Source organism: Phasianus colchicus, chromosome Z (assembly GCF_987193195.1).
Source record: "Phasianus colchicus chromosome Z, bPhaCol1.hap1.1, whole genome shotgun sequence".
Lineage (NCBI taxonomy): Eukaryota > Metazoa > Chordata > Aves > Galliformes > Phasianidae > Phasianus > Phasianus colchicus.
In genome coordinates this window covers 89,289,093-89,310,419 of record NC_143476.1, presented here as the reverse complement: position 1 = coordinate 89,310,419, position 21,327 = coordinate 89,289,093, and the positions used below count along the sequence as shown (strand labels likewise).

At 39.9% G+C, this 21,327-nt stretch overlaps 1 protein-coding gene across 8 annotated transcripts in view; it reads right to left on the bottom strand.

Annotated features, from left to right (window-relative positions):
* Window positions 1-21,327, bottom strand: part of SETBP1 (SET binding protein 1) — a 269,520-nt gene that overhangs the window by 196,818 nt on the left and 51,375 nt on the right. The gene's annotated exons all lie outside the window — the stretch shown is intronic.

The following is a 21,327-nucleotide window of genomic DNA, read 5'->3' as shown; positions in this document are numbered from 1 at the left end:
TGGTGGAGTCACCGACCCTGGAGGTGTTCAAAGAACGTTTGGATGTTGTGTTGAGGGATATGGTTTAATGAGAACCATTGGTGACAGGTGGATGGTTGGACTGGATGATCTTATAGGTCTTTTCCAACCTTAGTGATTCTGTGATTCTGTGATTCTGTGAAAAGAAAAGAAAAGAAAAGAAAAGAAAAGAAAAGAAAAGAAAAGAAAAGAAAAGAAAAGAAAAGAAAAGAAAAGAAAAGAAAAGAAAAGAAAAGAAAAGAAAAGAAAAGAAAAGAAAAGAAAAGAAAAGAAAAGAAAAGAAAAGAAAAGAAAAGGACTGTTTCTGAAGACTTGGTATTCTCATATGTTTTGTACTTCTCTGACTGTCTCCTTTGCCTCCCTGGTCCCACCCCTCCCATCACTCTGGCTGCACAGTAGCCAGTAGCAAGCAGGGTTAATATTAACCATGATAGGAAATGATTAATGAATTATCAATTGCAATCAGGTTGCATAACACAAACAGTCAGAGGGTAAGGAAAAGTACTGGCAAGTTTGTCTATATTGTTATGTTAGAGAGAAGGTGGAGGTAGGAAGTAAATTAGAAGGCTGGTTCCACAGCAGATCCTGTAATATATCCCATAATATGATGGCCATGCTGGGCAGCTCTTTGCAAAGCGAGGCATAAAACTTCATGCAAAACTCTGTGGTTAATTTGCATTTACAGTTCTTAAGACAACACATACAAAATCCCTTTTTGCCCATGTAAATTAAAGGTTACAAGTGCTATCAGCAACTGCTCACGCAAAGCCAGTCTGTAACTGTACAATGCTTGAGAAGTAGGAGCAGGCCTTCCAGGGCAGATAACTAATGAATAAACAAATTTTCTCAAGTTTTTCATGAGCTAGATGAGATATTTTTACCAGTAATAGCCAATATAATTCAAAGAGTCATCCTAACAAGTTCTCCAAGGGTCAGACGAAGCAAAATTGCAAAGAGGTCAAAATTTTCAAATGGAGCTGCCTAAAATATCCAGCAAGGTTCATAATAATTGAGACAACCACTAATCTGGATAGCTCCATTGGTGTGTAACTACATTACTTGAAACCTTCTTGTTTGAAAATATTGGCCTAAACCATTTGCTTGTGGTTAAAGAGCAGGTAAGGAGTAAACGTGTGCTAGTTTTCAGGCCTAACCACTAGAAACAAGACACAGAAAAAGACTATAAAAAGGAAGCTTGAAGATCCATCTCTGTGAAAGGAGATTGCTTGGTGGTGAAGAGCCTGGATCAATGCTGAAGGTGATCCCAGGAATGTGGAAACCCATCTGTGGTCGAGGTGTTTCCTGCCGAGGCTGTGAAAGGGATCAGCTCTGCCTGGCCTTTTATGCTCCCTCTGGAAACACAAGCACCAGTAGCTCAGTCCCTGACGTTTTTTGCATTTGGACACAGATGACATTGAGTGGCGTATCTCTAACAGCTCTTGCTTTTCTAGTTACGCATTAATGTTTAACGAGATCAGCCCGCAGTTGCTTGTTAGTGTGCAGCGCTCCAGCTAATTAATACATCACCGGGAGTGCTGGCCTGCGAAAGGAGAGCAAGCAAGCGCATTCCAGAGGCATTTCTCAGCCTTGAGAAGAAAATAAAAATACGGAAATATGGGCAAAAGGTTCTTCAGAGAAGGGAAAAAAAAAAAAGAGTCAAGTCCTCTGTGTGTTTGTGCAGTAACGCTCAGCTGAGTTTCTATGAAGAGACTGTCTCTCCACGCAAACATCTTCCTGATAAAAGATGGTGTCTAAGAGGCAGCTCGAGTGTCATGAAAACACATCATCCCTGACAGCCACACATGTTTTCCAGGAATGAAGAAACAAACAAACCTCCTTCTGCCCCATCCCTCTACCCCTTCTTGCCTCCTGCTGCAGTAGTCACCAGCACATCAGGGAAGCCTCACAGCACTTGGCTTAGCTCTGCTCCATCAAACTTTGCTGTTTTAGCTGTTACCTGCTCAGCACATGGGCAAACAAGGGAAGGAAGCTGTGCCACCTAATACAGCCTGCCCAAGATGTACACAGTATGAACATCTCCTTAAATACTGAAGTTCAAGATTTGCAAGCTGGGCTTTTCCTTACTCTCTGCATGACTTCCCAAGGCAGATTTTTGGGTTGCACAAACCCATGCTTCCAAGAGGTGACTGATATGAACACAGTTCTCTCTGTACAGGGCAGCACCTGACAGACACACACCCACCCAATGAGATTTTTAAAAATAATGTGCAATGTTCCTAATTGTAACAAATATAATGAGATTGCCCTGATTTTTCAGTTTACTGTTCCTACACTCCTATTGCCTGCATCAACTGATAATTTCCCAGCCTTGCCACTGGAGATAAAATCTTTAAAATATGACTCCATTGTTTTCTAGCATTTCAGAATCCATCAGGCAATAATGAAAGACCTTTTTGTTTCCTTTCATTTCCCATTTGAGCTTGATTTTTAAGCCAGTGAAGAATGTTTGGGGCCACTGGGTAGAAACATTTTAATAATTATGGGTCATTCTTACTACAAATAGTATAATAGATCCTCGTGCTCATTTTTAACAACAACAACAAAAAAGTAATTGTACCATTTAATTGGAAACAGTAGTCATGTGGTGGACAAATGTATTTGTATGCAATACAAAAAAGAACAGGTGGGGCCATGAGAATCACTTAGCAGAGAAATTCATAGTTTAATTTTTAGACATTGAGTCTTGGGATTGTTGTAAAGAAGCAGAGAAATGGCCCAATTGGTTTCTCAAAAAACCAATAAGAGGATCCAGCTTTTACAAGGAAAGTGTTTTGCAACTGCCAACATGGAAGTGATAGTCACCTGGTGATGAATCACACCCACTCTAGGATTAAGGATCATACCTACATGTGAACCAGTATCAGCACAGTTAAAACTACAATTGCTAAGGCTACCAAAGTATTTGAAGACTGTGTGCCTGGTACACTAAAAAAAAAAAAAAAAAAAAAAAAAAACACTGGAATTAGCATAAAAATCATACAAAACAGATCCTATTTATGTGGCTTCTAACTTCCAGAGAGCTTATAGTTTCATGCTTATCACTCATTGATGACAATGCATATACTTAAAGGGAAAAAAACAAAACAAAACAAAACAGGGATAAAAAATAAAGACAACACAGCAGATCATAACACTCTTAAGAATCGAAAGAGCTGACTATGCTGGTCTCTAAACAAAATTCAGCCTGTACAAACCAGCCATCATCCTTCCACTCCTAGATCCAGCTGAGTGCTAAGTGAATAATGTAGGCAGGAGGTAAAAATTCAAATGTTGATCCTCAAGCAAACTGAAATGAATCAGCAAAGTTGAGAACTTTGGCACAGCAAGAAAGAAAGCTTTTCATTGCTGTGCACTGAATCTGCAGAGACAAAATGGAAACAGTTCTCTGCCCACATTTTTCTACTGGGTAAATGACAGCTGATGCTGGACAGTTTACTACTATTGCTGGAGATGAGGTGAAGGAGAGAAAAAAGTGCATTGTACAACAGGGAACAGCTGAGAATTATGTTTTAAGGATTAACGGGTCTCTCCAGTATGAGATATGATCTTTACTGGAGCTATGCCTTGAGTACCCTTACCATAGCAGCAAGTACAATACTGGAAGAAGGGAATTCCAACTCTCATTACAATAATAAGGCTAACTCTGCTATTTAAGAAAAAAAATCTAAATTCATTTTCCTTTAATTTCACCTATTTTTCACACAGAGGGTGGTGACGCACTGGAACAGGTTGCCCAAGGAGGCTGTGAATGCCACATCCCTGGAGGCATCCAAGGCCAGGCTGAATGTGGCTCTGGGCAGCCTGGTCTGGTGGTTGCTGACCCTACACTTAGGGCGGGTTGAAACTAGATGAGCATTCTGGTCCTTTTCTACACAGTCCATTCTGAGATTCTATGAGTCTGTATTCTTATATTCACATTCATTTGTGTATGCAAATACATTCAGATGTATATGCAAACTTGATTTTCAATAGCAGTACCGTTTGAATTATTAGAGCAACTATATTATCACGATAGACAATAGTTTTCTCCTGGCACCAGTTTCTGACAAAGTTACATCACCTCTGTTTTTGGATGAGCCAATTGAGTAAGAGACAAGCTCCAGGGTGACCTGGCAAAGCTGCAGATTAAGAATTCAGACATGATTTTTGGTGGACCAGGAAAGATTTGATTAAATAGTGAAAAATCTGGTGTATGATCTTAAGTACATAAGGAGAAATTAAAATGAGTATGAAATAAATCACTTCATTATTATTGAGGAAGAAACCCAGGGCCCTATTTCAACTGAGATGCCACTTTAGTAGGTGTTGAAGAAACACAGGTGAAGAGGGCTGAAGAAGCTAGAGGTTAGAAATTCTCATTCACTATTCTCTGATTTCTAGGATTACGTGTTACCAAGTGCCATGAGTACAGGATCAGAGACAACATCCCAGCTGAAGTCAAAATGTGGGCAACAGAAATACAAAGATGCAGCTATTCAGCCACTGAATGCCTCTGGATCTACCATACCTTTCCATGTGGCTAGCAAATTGCTATTTTGGCAATTAATGAATTACCAACATCTGGCAAAAGACAGGTAGACAATTCACTCTCAAAGAAAATTCACCTGAAAGCCTGCTCTCCTTATTACCTGAAAGCTCTGGAAAGAAAGGAAAATCTTGAGTATTTTTCTAGCAGTGTCTCACTTGGACCTGGGATTATCTGTGAACTGCTCAACACATGAGGGCAAAGCTATCAAATCCGCTGATATCCTCACAATGCAGCTTGTTTGATGCCTTCCCCGTACATTTATTTTCTGAGATATTTCTGTTAATGGAAATAAGGCTGGACTGCTAGCATGTGGGTACATTTAATCTGAGAATTTCCTATCTCTTTTAAGGGCTCATGTATCCTGGTGGAATTGGAATAGTTTGAGTACTTAAACTCCCTTAAACTAAGGGAGAACAAAAAGAAAAAGCTACCTTGCAAAGTGATAAAGAACAGCAAGATTTTAGTGGCTCACTGAAAATGGCCCTCCTCTGAAATGAACTTGGCAAGAGTCAGATGTGCAACCAGGGAACCCTCAGCTCAAACACTGCATGTTGCTAAAGCCCAAACAACTGCACCAGGGACTTATCCTGGGAAGTGACAGGCAACCTCAGCTATAACAGGGGTCATCATCTCCATCTAAACACTTTCTTTGAAATATATCTGCAGGGGAATAAAAACAGGATGGCAAACCATTCAAGACTAAATACTCTGACATATCCTGCAATACCCTTTGCACTCTCTTTTTGACTGCAGGAAAAGCTGGGAAGCTGAGTAGCAGCTCCATTTCCGCTCCCTTTTCACCTCCCTTCAAGAAGAGCGACTTTTAACCTTATTATTTATATTACCCCTTGCATCTGCAATTAGGCACTGCACAAACACGCGATCAGAGGGAAGTACCTGCCCCAAGAATTCCAGAGATGGACAGCGACAAGGGAATCGTTAGACTGGGAGATAAACCATCTGCTCAGCTGTCCCCAGCCTCAGCTTGGTGACACTAACCCCTTCCCGTGGTGACACATAGCTGCCACACATGCCTGTTTCCCCAGTGATGACAACATCTGCCCATCTGGCTTCCCAAGCAAGGGAGGTCAAGCATGGAGGGAGTGATTGCATCACTGTCTGTGTCCCTTTCTGCTAGGATGGAGGCAATTAGCCAGAGTCATTAGGGGTGCCTCCTTGCCTTCGTTAGGGGTGTCCTCCTTCCCATGAAGCCTGTCCTGAGGATGGTGGGAATGCTCCATTCCATCAGGGTCTTATCAAGGCCAGCTAGCTCTGGGAGGGCTCATTAAAGCAAAGACCAAATCCAACCCGAGAAGTAGCTTTAATAATTATTTTTTTCCAACTCTGGTGTTGTTTATTTCTTATCCAATTTTTCCCTTTACAGGTATCTACAGTGTCCTGAAGGGATGCAGAGGGTGAAAATCTTTCATTCACCTGCAACTAGAAAGAAGCAAGTTGTTCATTTTATTTCTCTTTTCTCAGACTTAATGAGAGCTTTTAAACATATAAGACTGGAAATTCACACCTCACATTCCAAGTATATCTGGATTCACAAAAAATTCTTAAGCTTCCTGTCACTTGGTGAATATAAACAAAGCCCACGAACAATCACTACCACTTTGGACACTATTTAAAAAAAAAAAAAAAAGGGGGGAGGGGGGGGAAAGAGCAAAAACTAGCATTGAAGACCCTTGGATAGCACACACGTGCACACACACACATACATTCCAAACTTGCTTGTAAGTCAGACTCTACATTGGAATGTGTAATACAAGCACATCAGCTGCCTATACCACTAATCTAAGGAAAAGGTCACAGAAAGGTATGTATCCAGCAATAGCTTTGAAATAGTCTGTAAGGACAATGCACTGTGTTGTTTTTTGGTTTTTTTTTTTTCCTTTCTGTTGTCTTCCCATGCTTTTTTGTGGTCTTTTCATGTTCATGCCACACAGAGAATCAAACACAATTGCCATTGATATTAAAACCACATACATCGTCCTCTTCTGAGCAATCAGGGAGGAGGAAAGATGTGATTTTTGGGACAATGGATGAGGAGAAGGTGAAGCATTTAATACTTTGAGCTTCAAAGCAACATAAAACTGGAATTCGGTAACGGGTAAGAAAACAAAAATCTTAAAATTGCATTAAAAATAAGTCCACATTAGTGCTATATAGGACAGTCCTTCCTATAGACACTACCCCATACTCCAAAACAGCACTGGTCAAAAAGATGGATCATTCCCTAAACAACACAATAATACTGACAAGCACCAAAGCACAATGCAGCTCTTCCTGTGCTTAATTTCTTTGTGAGAGTGGAAAGCAAACAGTAATATTTATAATTTACATATTGATAGCAAGATATTTAACATCTCAATCTTGAGAAGAAAATAGAAAACTCACAGGAATTACTCTTAATTTGCCTCAAAAGGATTCCTTCTCTACCCCTATCATTATTTTTTGGTGGTAGATTATTTCCTAAAAGGATTAACATTACTTTCTTGGCTTCCGTGTAAACGGGTGATTTCACCTTGCCATGAGCTTTTTCAGCTGGAACAGAAAAATGAGACTTTCTTCAATCCCTGAAGGTTTGTTGTTGTTGTTATTATTATTATTATTATTATTATTATTATTATTATTATTATTATTATTATTTCTAAAACCTTCTGTATTTTTCCATAGAGACATTCATAGTGACAACCTTTGTGATGAAATGTTCTTGATAAGTGGTGCCCCAGATGCAACCAAAATTCTAGGAAAATGTCCTGACAGATCATACTGTCTAGATATAAAAAAAAATCCAAACAAAAACAAACAAACCAAAACAAACAAACAAGTAAACAAACAAACAAACCCACACTTATGGCTCAACAGTGCCAGAAAGCTGTTCAGATTGGCTGGCCAACATATCCCCCAGCTCCTTTTTCTCATTTCTGCACAAAACAAACCTGTCCCCTTTCTTTTCCCTCCTGTCCTATTGTTGAGAGCGATGCCTTTTGTGCCCCAACAACATAAGAAATAGCTTCGTTTCAATGCCACAACAATGGTAGAAGAGTCCTTCAGGCTGAAAGCTAAATAAGAAAAGAGTCTTATTCCAGCAAGTTAAAGTGCAGCTCTTCCAGGGTAGGAAGGTCATTTGCACGCCATTTGGGAGTGCTGGGAGAGATGCCTCTATTCTTCCCCTTTCCCTGCTTTCCAGTCTGGAGTGAACTTGGGGCTGAAGAGGAAAGTCTAAATTACACTCTGAGCACATTATTGCTCTGTGCGCATTGCTGTATGCCATCAGAATAAACCTGACAGCACTTTGAAGTCTGTAAACCGATTCCTAGGTAACTGCTTAGACTTTCTCCCCTTCCCATGCCCCAAACAGCTTTTCATTTGATGTTCTGGCACAGAGCTAATCTGAGAAAGGATCAGAAACTCGAAGCTATTGACAGTAGTGACAGGAGTGTCTCAGCGTGACAGCTGATTGAGCCCGTCTCGCATTTCCCTGACAAACTCAATTGCTCCAGTAAATCGAGTGAAAGTCAATACAGGCAGCTCCTCTCTGGCCTCATGTGTGTGTCCCCTCTTCCAGTCCTTGTGGGGCCCCGTGGCTACAGCACCTTTCAGGACCCAGACGGAGCCACATCCCATCCTGCAGTGGGAACAGGACACGGGCAGCAACACAGCACTCACCTTGCTGATTTAAAACTTGCTTTCTCTTACCACTGCCCCTGCACCATTATTGTTTTTTTGTTGTTTCTTCCCTTTCCTGCCCAACAGAAATCTGAAAACTAAAGTTTCATCCTAAATACTCAGCCCAGGCAGAATTCAAGGTGCAGGAGTGCAGTGCCTGAGCAGCCAGCTGGCCCCAAGCAGTGCCCATGTGGCAGTGCTCTTCAGGGTAAGAAAAGGAAATGCAGCTCTGTTTCTAGTGCAAATCAGAAATAAAAACAGACAGTAAGGAGCAAAACCTTACGGAGGAAAAGCTGGTTGGAGGAAAGTGTCGGGCCCATTGCAGATGGCAGTCTTGTGTTGGCGGTGAGTAACCAAGCAATTAACTCAGTGCTTTTCCCATATTTTAATTGTGAAGCAGGCAACCCCCCCTTCAGCACAGGGTGTCTGTGGCTCAGAGGAAGTAAACCACAAAGCAGACCAAGCAACATACGCAGAGAACCTGAAATTGTGCAGAAAACAGGGCAGGGATAAGGTCTACATGGTGAGGAACGTATGCAGGCTACTGCTTGCAAATGGAAATCAAATAGGTTGCCATTACCAATAATGAAGTGTGAGGTTGGCGTGGTTTCTGTCTCTCAGATTTCAACACGGTTTATTTTTATAGAGGCGGCTTCCTCGTGCAAAGTGTTGGCAAACACAGTGCTGGCAGGGAGGAGATGGGGGGAGCAAGGATGGGGCATCTCATGGAGGGTACAGGAGCCTTTCCCACCTGCAGGGGTGCAGCAGTGAATGGAATAAATAGAGCTTCAGGAGAGAAAAGTGAAATTTCATAGAGACAAATGGCCAAGCTATTAATCTTCTTGATGAGATGAGTGACGGAAGAGGTAGGAGCAGAGGGAGGGGAAAAGAAAATGGTGCTGAGCAGGTATCAGGTGCTGTGAGGGCAAAGGTTAAAGACAGCAAGCTGAAAGATGTGCATATGAAATAACAGGCTCTCTGCCACGTGGAGTTCTATGAAAGAGTAACAACAGGCCACCCCTCCTAAGTATATTCCCCTATCCCCAAGTTCCTGGAGCATATCAAGCATTGCCTCCACTTATCCGACCCAGCAAACAGCTGAGGATACAAAAGCTACACAGTCCCTCCTGTCTTAAAAGAAACGAACTTAAACATTACTACACCTCCACCCCTAAGTTACGCTCTGATGCCAGGATCAACACGTAGCCAGGCTGCCAGCCCTGCTCCCACCACTGCTGCCTGGCAGCTCAACACCTCAGGGCTGAAGCATCCTGCATGCTTCCCTCCCTCCCGGGTCTGTGTGGACACGTGTGCTCCCAACCAAATGACCTCATCTGGACCGGATTGAGCCTTCCAAGTCAAAATAAATACAGTGCATTGGAACTGGCAGGAATTTTCAAAGGTTTGAGTTGGGTCCCTCTCAATTTTCACTCAGCACTTTATCCATTTTGTCTGCTACAAAATGGGAGCATTTTATATTCCCAGCTCAGATACATATTTTATGAACCTTCAGAATAGCTGCCTCCTGTGCAGTTAATATTTTGGTTCCAAAGTTAACTGGTTAAAACACATATTAATAGATTGAGCATGAAAAAAAAAAAAAAAAAAAATGCAGGTGAGAAATTCTGGGGGAAGAAAAACAGCAGCAATGTTTGGAATGGCTCTGCAGCCAAGACAGCAAACCTGGTCTTTTTTAATGGGACCACCCAAGTCAGCAAAACCTTAAGCTCTTATTCACATGTGCAATGTTCAGAGCAGTGTAATTCAAAGTCCAGAGGGGAGTTAGAAAAAAAAAAAATGGCAGGGTTTAATAAGGGCTTAACAGATGAGAGAAAGTACTGGGTTCCCACCAGAGTTCATTCTCAAACTTGCCAGCAGAATTTCATGTGATCTTGAGTCCAGTTCAATAAACGCAGGAGAAAGGAGATGGTGCTGCTGGAACAAGCTGGCATTGCCTGGGCTTGCCAAGAGTCAATTGTTGTTCATCAGCTTCTTCTCCTGCATACGTTATTAGGGAACTTTTCTGCAGGTAACATCACCTTCTCCTCTAGTCACACTCCGAACTTCCAAAAACACACATATACAAATAAAAAATCTCTTCTGAAGGCAGCTTGCTGTAGTTTCTCCAAAAGAACAGGAAGCCTTCCTTACTTCAAAGTCATCAGTTAGTTGAATACCATACATGCTATGAAAAGTTCAGCTGAGCTGGTTGAGTCAGATTGAAGGTTCATTTCCAGGTCACAATTAAAAATATTACTGTTTGAAAAACCTGCATTTATGATGCTGTAAGTGCCATGATAACATAAACCAAGAAGTAATAAACGCAAGAGAAGTTTAGAAAGCCCCCTAAAATAGAAGTAGACAGAGATACAACAAATCATCCAATGACCAGAAAACTGAGTTCTTAGTTTAGCATCCCTATTTCTTTCTCCTCTGTAGCTGAAACGTGCCCATCAGCAAAAGCCTGTCATTAGATCTAGTGATGGCATCTAGCAGAACAGAGCAATAATCACATGCAGGATTGGCTGTATCGGTAGCCTTTCATTCTGGGATTACACTGCTTGTATTCTAGCCTCTAGGAAAGAAGATGATTGATGTATAACAGCAGAGGAGAGAGAGGGGTGACAAACAGGAGGGGGAGAGTACAGCAAAATCTGATGAAACGTTTAAGCCCTAAAACTTCTGTGAGGATATGATTCTAACCCGCAGTGGTGTTTTTTTGTGTTTTTTTGTTTTTTTTTTTGCCACAGAATTAAAGAGAAGGACTTTTCCTAGTGTCACTGCAGGCCACAGAGGATAAATCCAAATGACAGGGCTTAAGTTATGAATATGAGGAATTAGAGATGAGAAGCAAAGCAGCTTATAATGACTCTTCCATTTGCTTTTTGGAATACAATCTTCAGTATTGATTTTGAAATGCCCTGTCTTCATCCTAGCAGCTTCATGAAAATGAAGCTTGAGAGTTTTGTCACCCTGCAGCCTCTTCAGCATGATTTGATAATGATAAAAAGGGAATATAAAAGCCTTAGCAGGCTGTTATTCATCACAATTCATTCTCTTGTTTTCTAGATACAACTGCTGACCTCTAGGGAGGGTGCTGAGAGAGACTTCAGTCAACTTCCTTAAGAATATAGCTGTGGTTCAACTCAGAGCCTCCATCTCCTAAAACAGCGGAGGGAGGTATGGAAGCTTCACACATGAATCAGCTCATATAAAGTCAAACCATAGGAGCGCCCTACAAAGTTGCCTACAACAGATCTCATCTTTCAGCACACGAGAACACAGAGTCCATGGAAAGTGTCTTGCAGTTTCTTGTCGTTTTGTTGACACAGATGCTCCAGAGCCTTAGGCAAATTACTGAATTCTCAGTCCATAGCACTTATAGACAACACAAATATCTGCACCCAAATGGAAACTCTTATATCATCTCATCATCACACATTTTACACTATGATAAGTAAATGATCAGACAGCCCAGCATACAATGAGAAGGTTGTTGAGCTGGAACAGTTAAGTTTATCATCTTTCCTGACCCCGTCTTTGGGATATGGCAGTCACACTTTACTCTCAGTTCCAAAACATTTGAGCTCTTTACAAAGGGCTTCATGTCAACTACTAAAATACTCACACTGGGTGTCTTTGGAAGGACAAAACATGGAGCGTCTTCCCTCATAGCTTTTTCCTGTTTGCAGGTAGAGATTAAGCCTCTGCAACAGCAGACTGAAATAACTCCCCTGTCAAATAACTCACTTCTTTGAACAGATGAGATTAAGAGGGAAAATAAAGTGAAATAACTTGGCTAAGTTTGTAGAATAGATCAGCAATAGTGAAGGAGAGCTGATTTCGTGGTCGCCTACACCAGTACTCAGTGTCAGACTTATTCTGCTGCCCTCCAAAAATACTTAAGTATTTGAAGAAGGACAATTTGGTTTCCTGTGGCTTTTCATTTCCCTCTCCTTTTGTTTTTCTCCAGAAAAAAAAATAAAATAAAATAAAAAAGAAAAAAAAAAAAGCCATTGATATTCAATAATTCCTGCAAGTAATATACTGTTCTTGAAATGGTTTTGCACATTACAGCCTCCAGTTGTAAACTAAACTGATGACACTTAAAATGTGTTGATGAGCCATAGCAGAACAATCCCATTACACTGCCTTAGTAATGTTGTGTTAGTTAAGGTTGTGTTGACTGGTTTTGAGGGTTTATAACCCAGCTGTGAATGCATTCTTAAGGCTGGAACCAGTTGCGAGAGGATTAAATCCTGGAAATCATATGGCTTCCCCCACACACTTTTCAGATCAGATTTTTGTCTAGACCATTTAGAGATATAACATTAAAAAAAAAAAATAAATAAATAAAAAAAAAAAACTTTCCTGTGTTGAGATATTATTAGGAACCACACTATGTTTTGAGCCAGTGCTAACCTATCTTAGATGAGTCTTACACCACTCTAATTTCTGGGTGCTCTCCAGTCTTTAACACAAAGGATACCCATGCTGCTATCCTAGATCTACAAAGAGAAATGAGGTCTTGCAGGAATTAAATAATGTCTGGTTGTATTGGAACCCCATGGTAGATGAACTGAAGAAGCATCTCTGTAAAGTTGAACCAATTGACACAGAGCATTGTAAGTAACTTGAGTGTGTCCTCCATAGGTGACAATGTAATGCTCTCTATCACCATTCAGATTCATATGCTCAGACAAGAAACTCACTAAGTGAAACGTAACAGAATTGTAAGTATATAACCAACAGAAGACTATTTTAGATGGAGCATTGCAAGAAATGATCCTATCAGCATGGTCAACTCAAGAGCAAAACTTGTTCCCATTAGAAACTCATGAAAAACCACCACTCGAGCTGCTAGAAAAGTAACTCAAATGGGTATGGTTTTTGTGAATAACCAGTGCAATGACTGAATATTGGCTGAATGCAGAACCACCACACTGGGTACATTTCTAGGGAGCTGACTTGCTGGGATTTAGGGTCTCAATTCATCTTGTTTTGATACTGATTCCAATACATTACAAGTAAAAGAGTGGGGACAAACTGACACAATTCTGCTTGGGTAACTTTTTGTGCCCATGCCAAGATGAGTGTGAAGTTCTCCACAAAGATAAAGGCATGACAGGTCCTTCTCCCCTTCTGTTATCTGCCACCCGACACCGAGCATTTTGCATTTTCCTTGCATCTCACAGCTCCCAGCAGCTCTGAGCAGGCCGTTCAGTTTGCATGAACCTCCAAGAAGATGAGATCTGGATTCACACGGCATCTGTCATCTGAGAGATGACTGACTTACACTGACCCTGCCATGCTGTCTTCATATGTTGGCATCCACTAAGGATCTTTCCAGAGTGCAATGTGGGAATATAGTCTTGATAATCAAATTGATCGGTCCAAATCTTCACCTATACCTTTTCCACATTCACCTACATGTTTTCTGTGCCCTGACTGTGCCTCCTCTTAGCTCCTAACACTTGGAGATGTTTAACAGTGCACTTTCCCACTTCTGGCTCTCCCTCTCTGTATAGAGAGTATCAGCGACGGCAACAAAACAGTTATTAATGCTCTGTTGGATTGCAAACCTGAAATGACATGAAGCAGCATTTTCTTTAGCTCCTTAAGTTCTCTTTTAGCACACTCCTGCATGTTTGCATTTGACATGTAAAAATGACTCTTTCAAATTCCAGGATTTGAGGTTGATGATGATAGTTGATAACACCATTTTTTTTTTTTTTTAGTGTGAAGTACTTAATTCAGAGGGCTCTCAAATTGCCTTCTGAAGTGTACAGCTTCCCTTCAACCACTGCTGAAATGACCCTACCTCTGAGGTGGAACAAGAACCCATCAGTGTAGTTCACATCAATTTAGGGGAGGAAGTAAAGAATAATGTATCTCAGTGAAGGCACAGGATCAAGTTGGAAAATACATTTCTTGCATTAGAACCTGGAGAAAACCTCATTGCCAGTATTCACATACTCCATTTCAGTAGGGAAAATGACATGAGATCATCACTCACCAGAAAAGGTCAGAGTCCTACGTTTTACATCTTTAGCAGGGGCAGGACACTGTGCTAGAGCATGCATTCAGAACTGCCTCAGAAGGAGGGAAAAAAACAAAATAAAACAAAACAAAAAAACCCACAATTTGCTGTCTGCCATTTCTGGAGCCTTTCCTGTAAAAGTGTACTATGAGGTGTTTTTTTTTTTTTTGTCCTCCCCTCTCTTTTCCTGTAGAAAGGAAAGGTTCTATTGAACCTTAGTCTACACTGTGCTACACTTTACAGGAAGCCAAACCCATTTTGAAATGAATATGAACTGTAAGAGGAGACCATGAGGTGGGAAACTCTTGAACTTAGTACAAGACTATTCATAAAATGAGTGAGAAAAGGAAATAGGTAATTATAAAAGGTCATTTAGAAATGTCAGCTTGCCATTGGCATTGTACAAAGGGAGGTGTAACCTGCTTCAACCCAGGGCTATTACAGCTGAATTTGTAAAGGACATCTACAGCCTCAAGTTCTTTTGTTCAAAGGTTTACTACTGGGATTTTTTTTATTTTTTTTTTTATAACACTATCCTTCCCAAACTTACATAAATCTGAAGAATGGGGACCTATCCATCCAACTACCATTGCTCAACTACTTCTGGTTCACACAACAGGTGTATGAAACACCCAAACCAACAGGAACGTAAATGCTAAGCAATGAATACAGTAATTTCTAAATGGCAAGTGCTCTGGAAATTGGGGATGTCCAAAGAAATGGTGGCTGGTGAGTCTCATTCAAATGCCTGTGTTCCCAAGCAGATACCCCTGGAAATAAGAGGCTGGAAAAAATAATAAAAATAATCTGTGTTTGAATTTTCTATGATATTTTGATTCATCACATGAAATAGTTACCCATCTAAAGCACTGTCAGTGTCTAGAAAATTGTGACAGGTGAATGGAAAGGTCTTTCCACCTTGCTGAGACCAACGCTCGTGTCACTGAAGGTAAAATAAAACAACTAATGTGGTGCCAGGAACAAGATGCAGTGATTATGTGAATGAGTGTTTTGAAAATTAAAAGACTAACGGTGGGGTGAGTGTAATGACAGAACTTCAAGAATTGCTTTTAGTATGTATCAGTGCCAATTGGGATGTGTTTATCAGTACTGTCACCCATAAACTGTGTCTTCAAGATCTCAGGGGACTGGATGACCACAGAAGTTCCCCATGGTCTTATGTTCCCTATATGATCACCTGTCCTGTTTCATTCAGTGAATGAAATATGTTTAAGGGCGCTTTACTGCTGGGGAACCTCAGACAATTCATGTCCTGTCTGTATTTTACTTCTTGTTTTATTGCTTTATAACCCACGCAGAATCCGATGATTTTTCATGCTGAGATTAAATCTCTGCCACAAACAGCAGATGCAGGAATATATTCACTCCCCCAATTCTCTCCTTCTGCTTTCTTCCACTCGTATTTTTCCAACAGTTAGCCAATGCTTTCGTTTATTTTTATTGCTCTGATTTCTTTCAGCAGTAAGAAACATTAAACATGGGGGTGTTATCCAGACTTGCTCAGATGGAGTGTGGCTGCAGAAGCCTTTGCACTCCCTCATTTCATGCTTCAGTGCATTTCTCGCTGACAAGTGGAAGAATGCAAGGCAGATGAAGCTAAGGCAGATTCCTGAAATCTGGTCTCAGCCCTCTGCTATGCCCTCAACAGACATTGCAGCACCAGCTGCCAAGGGAACTTAGCTCCAACACAGTTCAGGTCAGGCCAGTCAGCTATTTAAAGAAGTGGGCTTATTTGTATACTTTTTACCCTTCTCTCCTCCTGTCAAGTTCTCCCCATGGTTTTTAAGGTGGGAAATTACCAGTAGCCCTTAGCACGTAAAATTATGTTTAGGTTTATTAGGTAATTTGTACTGGACATTTTGTCTTTGCTCTTATTTTTATTTTTCAGTAAATTCCTCCAAACATTAAACAATGCTACTCCCAGAACAACTTTGGTAGAGATCAAAAAGAGTATGGCATGTTTGCTCCGTGTCACCACTGCTACCTTCCAGGTATCAAAGAGATAGATAAAAAATGTTATTTCCTTTGCTCTCTTCTAAAGGATTTTGCCTGATTTTAAAAGCTAAAGTAAATTTTGGGGAACAGGGACTTGGGAAGATGATTAATTTCAATACAGTATCTCACCCATTACAGTTTTGCTGAAATTATGATGACATCTATCGATAGCAGTGCTTTACTTTACTAAATGAAATTTGTAGTACTAGGAAGCCGAGAGTAATCAGAAGTTGAATTACTGTCTGCTGTCAGCAGATCTCTGTTTTCACAATCAGTCTGAAGGCATATTCACATATCCATATACATTCATGTGTACAAACATCTACATGTATAGTCACTCTATATATAAGCCTGCAATCCCCATCCCAGTGATCTGGAGAGAGAAGTAAGAGTCCTCACATCTTCGATCACAAAGTGAACATTGCTACACACTTCATCTTCAACAGTGTGATGTTTCTTCAAGGAAAATAAAAGTCCTCAAAAATGTTGAGGATCTGGGGGGGTTGCTTGGGATAATTGGAGTCCCAGTAAGTTCACGTTATCTCCACTGTTATTAGTTGCTGAAACCTGCTGCAGCCATTAGAATACACATAAAATTTTAACCTTATAATAAACTGAATGCGTCAGGCCTCCACATACATTAGGTTGCACTGGGACCTATCCAAATTAATTAATTAATTAATTAATTAATTGATCGAAACATAATAATAAAAATAATAAGCCCCACACCTGCTTATTTCATCCATGAATTCAACGTTTGGAATAAGACAAACTCTTAGAAGGCCTCAGGGGGAGGGAGAATATTCAGATGAGGCTGAAAAAGCCCACAGGGGAAATTGCCTATTTCATTTCTGGAATGTGCACCACGTGTGTCTATTTTTGATTTTGAACTGAGTTCTTCTGTCTTCTGCCAGAAGTCCTCAGCTCTGTGCTGGTGCAATGAGAGCAGTGGCCCAACTATCCCTTAATAGCTATTACTTCTTAATAAAGAACAGCACTTAGGCAAGGGATGAGGTTACTGTCAGAGAGGTCATGATTAATAATGATTAATCTGATCCTTGCCAACATGAACTGGATCTACCATTCACTAAATAATTACTTTGCAGCATGGATACCTTTTCCAGAAGAGGCATACATTTGTCGTATTAAAACTAAAAACAAACGCATGGAAAGGCATACAGGACCTGAGTTTGCAGTAACACTTGAGCTCACATGAGCCACCAGAAAAGATGAGAACAAAAATAAAAATCAAAGGATAAGAGTTGTGATAAAGAGCCTATCTTTTGGGTGAAAAGCAGAGAAAAACAAATAAAACTAAATCCAACAGGCAGAGCTCTATTTATTGAGAGCAAAGAGCTCTTTGCTACTTCTGGTTCTCAACCTTATGCATGCCCTTAATACACATGCTATTTGTCATCCCACACGATTTCCCTGTCATGACATTTTTCTTCCTCAGAATGTATAAAACAGCTGAAATCACTCACCAGGAACCATTTTTCTTGCTTTAAGTTAATATACCATTTAGTACAAGGAAACCCTAACCCAGGATTGCCATTCTCATGCAGTAATGCTCCTCAAATAATAAGCAATACTATAATAATTTATAGAGAGGCATAAATTACTGGGAAACTAATAATCACCCTGAAGAGCTTATATGAACCTTACAATTACTGTAGGATGTTTGTGGTGTGGAGATTTGGTCTTGGCCTTGAAGCACAGATGAGTTTCATTCCCACAGAGCACACAGACAACTAGAAATGGTGCCAGTGGCAGCCAAGGATGCTGAGGCTTTGCTGCCAAGAAATGGCTCTATTTTGAGGCTGCTCTCTGTAATCCCACTCTACCAACCCAAAACTTCAAGACCATCCATGGCACAGAATGAAGATGGAGGATGGCAAGTATACCCAGTTGTACTTCCTTGGAAGTTATCAAATGCTTTGTGGTGTTCAACTTGAACTGCTTAGCCTTTTCCCTCAGCATGTAGGTTTGATTTAGACTGGGAGGCCATAAAATATAGACCACAGGCCCTTCTCCAGCTCAAGTGAAAATTTAACATGACAGTTGGTTTCCTTGTGACTGTATGAAGTCTCATCGTCATGAGAGTTTGTTTGGACCTCTGCACTCAACAATGAGAGGGTCAAGATTAATCAATTGGCAATTTGCATCATGGAAAACACCATAGAGACAGGGACCTTTGGATGTCAGAGACAGAAAAGCAGGCTACATGTTGGGAAGGTAAAGGTGCCCTGCCTTCTAGAGACATGTTGGAGAAATACCAGTACATTAAATCCTCAACAATAAAGTCACATCTTGGTCAAACTAAAGATTTTCAGTGGTGGAGTAGCATGTCTGTGACCTTTCACAAGTTTCCAAAGTATGATAAATATATATATATATATTCTTTATATATATTCTTTTTTTAATCACTGCTTTTTTTTTTGTTTGCTTGCTTTTCTGCAAAAACTCTGCAAGAATGTAGGTGGCTTGTCCCAAATCTATATATACATAGATCATGACATTAAAAACATATTTTTGCTTACACTCAAGCACTAAGCAGATGAAAAAAATTGCACTTTCACAGAGTTACAATGAATTTGCATTTCTTAATAGGAAATGCAAAGAAAGAACAAAAAAAAAAAAAAAAAAAAAGGAAAGAAAAGGAAAGAAAAGGAAAGAAAAGGAAAGAAAAGGAAAGAAAAGAAAAGAAAAAAGAAAAGAAAAGAAAAGAAAAGAAAAGAAAAGAAAAGAAAAGAAAAGAAAAGAAAAGAAAAGAAAAGAAAAGAAAAGAAAAGAAAAGAAAAGAAAAGAAAAGAAAAGAAAAGAAAAGAAAAGAAAAGAAAAGAAAAGAAAAGAAAAGAAAAGAAAAGAAAAGAAAAGAAAAGAAAAGAAAAGAAAAAGAAAAGAAAAGAAAAGCCTCTAGCATCAATAATGAAGGTACATTTTTAAATTCTGAGACTGGGGGCAGAGAGGAAAAGACCTCAGCAAACAGAACTAAATCCAATGCAGTTTTTTCCCCTTCACAAAGTGAAACAAGCTGTTTCTAAAATAATGCTTCCTTGGTTTTCTGGCAATTAGTGTCCTGAAGGATTAGCCTACAATTGTCGGCAAGTGTTTGCCTTTCCCAGCCAATGTCACCATAGAAGTCTGCTTTTACTTACAAGGCCCAAAGGATAATTTATAAGCTGAGTTGAGGTCCTGCATTCACAGACAAATGTTCCACTGTGCCACCCGCCCTCCTGTATGAACTTCCTCCCTATCTACCTCCTATCCCCTGAAATCCTGTCAGCATCCTGACAGAGGCACAACAGATTCAGCACTTTCCAGACTGAATCGAGTGCCTACCCAAAAGTTTATGCTGTTACAGCAAATAAATAAATAAATAAATAAATAAAACAAATCCTGAGGTGCTGAACATCAAAAATTAGATTTCAGAAACTAACCAAGGATGAGGACTAACTTACTGCTGTCCCATAAAGCATTTAACAGTCTTGGATTGTTTTTTTTCCTACCAAAAGCTATTGCACCTCTCTACATTTTAAGTATTGTGATGAATGTACTTTAGGTCTAACATAGAGTTTGTTAGAAACAGTGTTTTGTGAATTGCTCCTCTGCATTCAGGATGTTCCCTCTCCATTTTTAATTTCCACTGCAAGAGGTCTGACCCTGCTCCATCCTTGTGGTAAATCAAGAGGTGCTTTTGTACATCAAAATACAAGAGTAAAATTCACTAAAGTGTTTCATTTATATTTTTCTCTTGATGTGATAGAACTTCAACATGAGAAAATTAAGCTTGTATTTGTGAGAATGGAAAGTTATTCTTTAAAGAGAAGCCATATAAATTCTTGTCTCAATCACAAACTGATAGTATAGTGCAGGACTATGATTTTGTTATTTAACAATATTATTAAAAAAACAAAAAAAAAAGAAAAAAAAAAAAGACTCAATCCTACAAAGCACTTGTGAGAACAACACTGTACCTCCCAACACGTCCCACCATAGCACAGACAGATCTGTTCTCAGATCTTTTCTGGAAACCTCCAAAATATTGTTATTAATTAGGTTGATGAACATGCATGTTGAAAACAGAATTATTTTCCTCTTGAGAACTCAACCCCTCTGCCAAAGACAATTAATCTGGAGCTTCCAGACTTTTTCTGTGCACTGAATTTGCTTCAGATGTGTACCTGAACACAGGTGCTCACAAGCTGCAATAGACAGCAATCAGCCAGTTTTTTGACATTTCGGATCAATGGCTTCTCTCTACCGCAGTGAATATTGGATAACCCACTATCTATTAAAACACATCTACTCAAGCCAGATTCCACTTCATCTTTGGAACAAGCAATCACTGGATTCAGATATCTCTAGCTGGAAGGACAGAAGGCAACATCAACCAAAAATTTTTGCAGGGACAAACGCAGCTGGTCAGAATAAGTGCAAAATGGTAGGAATAAACTATCTATTCAGAGCACAGTCCCCCTTCTCTGCATTTGCTGGATCCTACAAGTAGTCCCACTGACATCAATTTGGCCAATTTTAGAATAAGGGGCCATTCAATCTAAGTAACGGATATTGAAACCTGGCCACCAATTTTCAGTTTGTGAACAAGTATTTACAAGTCTATCATGTCTAACCCCAATAAGGAATGTTCTACTGGTGTCACTTCAGAACAAAATCATGAGGAAAATGGCACATTTCTTTTTAATGACTGCATATCCAGGCAGCTACAGTTAAGAGAGTAAAGGTTGTGTGCATTTAGTCAGCAAGGAAGTGTAATAGTGTTTAAGAAAAGCATTGCCTGGAGTGGATTATTAAGAAGAACAAGAATTCATGAGTAAATAAGCCAGATGGGAGTAAGTCAGGCTGGGGCATTCCCAACTCTGAGTACAATAAATCCCTAATCTTGCTTGAAGTGTTTTCTACAAATAACAAATGCAAAAACATTAATGCGGTATCACTGTTGGCCATGATAAAGATTCTATTTGTGTCCAGAAAGCCTGTTATGTAGCTGCACAGTTTAAATAAA